This window comes from Strix uralensis, chromosome 40 (assembly GCF_047716275.1).
Source record: "Strix uralensis isolate ZFMK-TIS-50842 chromosome 40, bStrUra1, whole genome shotgun sequence".
Lineage (NCBI taxonomy): Eukaryota > Metazoa > Chordata > Aves > Strigiformes > Strigidae > Strix > Strix uralensis.
Genome location: NC_134011.1, coordinates 480,001 through 485,000, shown reverse-complemented (window position 1 = coordinate 485,000; position 5,000 = coordinate 480,001).

The following is a 5,000-nucleotide window of genomic DNA, read 5'->3' as shown; positions in this document are numbered from 1 at the left end:
CGACGGAACTCGCTTCCCCCCCCCCACTGCCGCGGGAGCACCGGACGTGCTAGAGGAGACAGCGACCCGCCGAGGCGGGCGCGACCCCGCGACCGAGGCCCCTTGCCGGGGCGGCTCGCTCTGCAGCAAGGCGGAAGGGCGGCACGGGAAGCCGAACGCGGCGCCGGCGGCAGCGGCGGAGGGGGACGCCCCCCTGGCCGCCCGCGGCAGCAACGCCTCCAGGCCCGCCCGGGCGGGCGCGGCCCCAACATACGCGGTCTCTCCCTCGCTTCGCCCGTTTCTTTCGCGGCTCGACCGCCCCGCCGCCCAGCGCTGCTTGCGGCCGGCACCCACGGGCACCCGGACCGAGGCCAGCACCGGCGCCTCGCGTGGTTTAGGACACCTGGTGGCTCGCGGGGCCACGCGGCCGTCACACAGCCTGGTTCGGTCAAGAAGCCCGAGGAACCCCGCCGAGCGGCGGCAGAACGGGGTGACGCGGGGGAGGGCACGCGCCCCGCCGCCATCGTCACGGCCCGCTTCGCTCGGGGGTGGGGACACTAGGACAACACCTCGCCAACCACGGGAAGCGAGTTGGAAAGGAGACCACCCTGCCTGAACACCGGACAACCGCCGTGGCTCCCTATGACGGGGAGGAGCACGGAAGAGCCGGCCCGCCGGGGGCCCTCTCCGACGCAACCCAACGTGCCTCATCGATCAGCAAAAGGGGAGAGGAGGAACGAAGCCGAGGCCCCACGGCCACGGGTCCTGGGACAGCGGACAGCCGCGCGCGCCCTCCCGCCACCCGCGGGTGGGCGGGGCCGACGCGGGGCTTTCTCTTGCGTGCACGAGAGCCAGCGGGGCAGCGCCGGCGGAGAGGTGCAACGACGGCCTGAACACCGGCAGAGCCGGCCCGCCGCGAAGCCTCTCCGACGCCACCCCGAGATGCCTCATCGATCAGCGAAGGACGGAGGCCCCACAGCCACGGGGTCCTCGGACAACGACAGCCGCGCGCGCCCTCCCGCCACCCGGGGGTGGGCGGCCGACGCGGGGCTCTGCGTGCGAGCGACCAGGGGCTACATCCGCGAGGTGCTCCGACGGCCTCAACACCGGCAGAGCCGGCCCGCCGCGAAGCCTCTCCGATGTGCCCAAGGACAGCCTCGGTAGGCCCCTGGCCTGCGGGCCTGCACCGGTCCGGGTGGACACGGATGTGCCGCCGCCGGCCACCCGCCCCGGCCAAGGATTCCCTTCGGCGAAGTCAGCGGGACCAGGGGAGAGCCCCGACACGCTCGACTGCCCCCGGTCTTCCAGCGTTCGAGTGCCGGTGGCCGCCACCGGCCACCGGTCTTTGCCCAACCAACGCGCAGAGCAGCTTGCCCCCGACAAAAAACCGCCAGGCGGAACAACCTCAAGCGGGGGGGGGGGGGCCGGTGGGGAAAAGCCGCTAAAGGCTCGAGACAGCCCCGGCCGTCTCCCATCCGGCTGCCGGCCACCGCGACCGGCCAAAAAAAAAAAAAAACCACAACGTGCTCTGCGCGCCCTCGTCGCGGGCTCAAGGTTTAAGGTCGGAGAGAAAAGGGACCGAGGTATGTGCCGACCACCTCGCGCCCCACAGCACCGTGCACACCTCTCCTTCCAACGAGAGCCCGTCCGGACACCACAGGCTGCCCCGCGTACGGCACCACACGCACCGGCAGGGAAAAAAAAAAAAAAACAGAAAAAAGAGACGGAGACGGCGCCGCCGCCGCCTCGCCGGACCCTCATCGGGCTCTCGGGGCCCGGGGTGGGAAGCCGCTAAAGGCTCGAGACAACCCCGGCCGTCTGCATCCGGCTGCCGGCCACCGCGACCGGCCAAAAAAGAAAAAAAAGACGTGCTCTGCCCGCATCGCGGACTCACGGCTTTAAGGCCAGAGAGAAAAAGCACCGAGGCGTGCCGACCACCTCGCGCCCCACAGCACCGTGCACACCTCTCCCTTCCAACGAGAGCCCGTCCAGTAAGCCAGGGGCAGGCCGGACACCACAGGCTGCCCCCCCTACGGCAGCCACACATCTACAGGCGAAACAACGGAAAAAACGAAAAAAAAATAAAATGGACGGAGGCGGCGCCGCCACCGCCTCGCCGGACCTTCAAATCGGGCTCTCGGGGGCTCGGCTCCCCCGGTATCCAGCGTTCCAAGTGCCGCCGACCGCCACCGGTCACCGGTCTTTAGCTTGTCCAGTGGTATCTCTGGCCATCCGCTTTCTCACCACTCAACTCGGTAGCGACCAGCTCGCGCTGCCCCGCTGCTGTACCGCTCCGCATCTCCCGGGGCCCCCCCTCGCTCTGTGTAGGCTTGCCCGACAAGCACCGGCTTGAGAACCGTGCCCAACCGCCCGGGGGAAACCACCGTCAGCGGCCGCCCAGCGCTCCACTTCGCCGGCTAAGCCGCGTGCCCTGGCTCGCGCGCGCCCCTCCGGAGCAGAGACGCCTCGTGCCCCTATATACGTAGACTATCGGTCCCCGCCGAAAAAAAGTACTAAGGACAGCGTCTGCGGACCCACGGGGGGGGCGCTCAAGAGACGCCGCCTCTTACGACGACGTAACTGGAGGCAGCGAGAAACAGCGACCCCTTGGAGGAAGTGCCGGAGCGAACAGGTCTGCCCGCTGGCCAAGTCCCACCGGATCCGGGTAGACCTGGCAGCCCTTTTCGGCGGTCGCTGCGGCAGCCGACGGTAACGTGGAGCCCGGTGACCTCGCGGCCACCGCCCGCCCCGGAGACGGGTAGACCTGACGGCCGCCTCCCGCCCCGGAGACGGGTAGACCTGACGGCCGCCTCCCGCCCCGGAGACGGGTAGACCTGACGGCCGCCGCCCGCCCCGGAGACGGGTAGACCTGACGGCCGCCGCCCGCCCCGGAGACGGGTAGACCTGACGGCCGCCTCCCGCCCCGGAGACGGGTAGACCTGACGGCCGCCGCCCGCCCCGGAGACGGGTAGACCTGACGGCCGCCGCCCGCCCCGGAGACGGGTAGACCTGACGGCCGCCTCCCGCCCCGGAGACGGGTAGACCTGACGGCCGCCTCCCGCCCCGGAGACGGGTAGACCTGACGGCCGCCGCCCGCCCCGGAGACGGGTAGACCTGACGGCCGCCTCCCGCCCCGGAGACGGGTAGACCTGACGGCCGCCGCCGGCCCCGGAGACGGGTAGACCTGACGGCCGCCTCCCGCCCCGGAGACGGGTAGACCTGACGGCCGCCGCCGGCCCCGGAGACGGGTAGACCTGACGGCCGCCGCCCGCCCCGGAGACGGGTAGACCTGACGGCCGCCGCCCGCCCCGGAGACGGGTAGACCTGACGGCCGCCTCCCGCCCCGGAGACGGGTAGACCTGACGGCCGCCGCCGGCCCCGGAGACGGGTAGACCTGACGGCCGCCGCCCGCCCCGGAGACGGGTAGACCTGACGGCCGCCGCCCGCCCCGGAGACGGGTAGACCTGACGGCCGCCTCCCGCCCCGGAGACGGGTAGACCTGACGGCCGCCGCCGGCCCCGGAGACGGGTAGACCTGACGGCCGCCTCCCGCCCCGGAGACGGGTAGACCTGACGGCCGCCGCCGGCCCCGGAGACGGGTAGACCTGACGGCCGCCGCCCGCCCCGGAGACGGGTAGACCTGACGGCCGCCGCCGGCCCCGGAGACGGGGAGAGCTGACGGACTCCTCCCGCCCCGGAGACGAGGAGACCTGACGGCCGCCTCGTGCAAGAGTTGCTTTTGGTTTCGATGGAAGATATCAAAGAAATACGAAAAAATAAATGAAAAGGGAAGATTTTTTTTCTTAAGCACATTCCCCCGCCGCGCTCACGTGCGCACACGCCACCCCTCTGCCCCGACCCGTTGGCCACCGTCCGGTCGCTGGCATCATCCTCCCACCACCACCACCACCACCACCACCCCCACCCCCCCACCCCCCCACCCCCGCCAGCCCCTCCGCTCCGCTTCGCGCCGCGCCACCCGCGCCGCCACCCCCACTCCTCCACCGGCTGCCAGGGGACCGGGCAGAAGCGCGGGCGTTCCCCCCACCCCACCTCCGGCGGAGACGCCCGTCTGTCTCGCCGAGGCGAGTTCGCGTCGGGAACCGGGCGCCTTTCGCCGGGTCGGGGTCCCGGCGCTGCCGGGCGCTCCCCGGCTGCAGCTGTTGGTTTCGCGGGGTGGGTTCAGGTTTTCTCTCGGGGGGGGTGGGGGTGGGGGGGGGTGGGGGTGTGTGTTATTTTGTTTATTCCCCCCGCTTTTCGCTGTCCCGCAGAGGCGGGGGGACCGGACGCCCTTCACTGGGTCCGGGTCCGGGTCCGGGTCCAGGCGTTGCCAGGCGCTCGCTGGCTTTCGCGTTCGTGTTTTTTTCGAGGTGGGTGGGCGGGTGTGTGGGAAGGGGGGTCCCGGTGGGGGTGGGGGTGTGGGGGGTGTGTTGTTGGGCTTGTTTTTTTTTTTTTCCCCCCGCTTGCCATGGTTTTATTCTGACTTTTTAATTTGAAACAAAACAAAACAAAACAGAACAAAACATTTCAATAGATGTCCGCGGCCCTGCAGCCACCGACCCCCGCGCCGCGACACACGCGCGCACGGACACACGGGGACACACACACACCCCCACCCCCACCCCCGAGCCCCGCCGGCGCCCGCGCGCTCGAAGAGCCGTGGGTCCCCGCCCCCCGCTGCAGCTCCGGAGCTGCAGGGCGGTGGGTGCGGCCGGCAGCCGACCGCAGGCTCCCCGGCGCTGCAGAGCACTTGGGAAGGGGGGGGGGGGGGGGGGGGCGGCGGGGGCGGTTTCTGTTGCCCCCCTCCCCGCGCCGCTCTCCCACCCCTTCCGCGTTCGTTTGGCTTTCAACCCGCGGCGGGGACGGAGCAGGCGGGCAGGAGGGCGGGCGGCTGAAGGACTGACTGAGAAAGGCGGGGAGCCGGGGCGCGGGCGCGGCGCGGTAGGGACTCGGCAGCTGGGGCTAGAGCCCCAAACATTCCCCCACCCCCGCCGCCGCCGCAACTCCCCTCTGGCGCCCGGG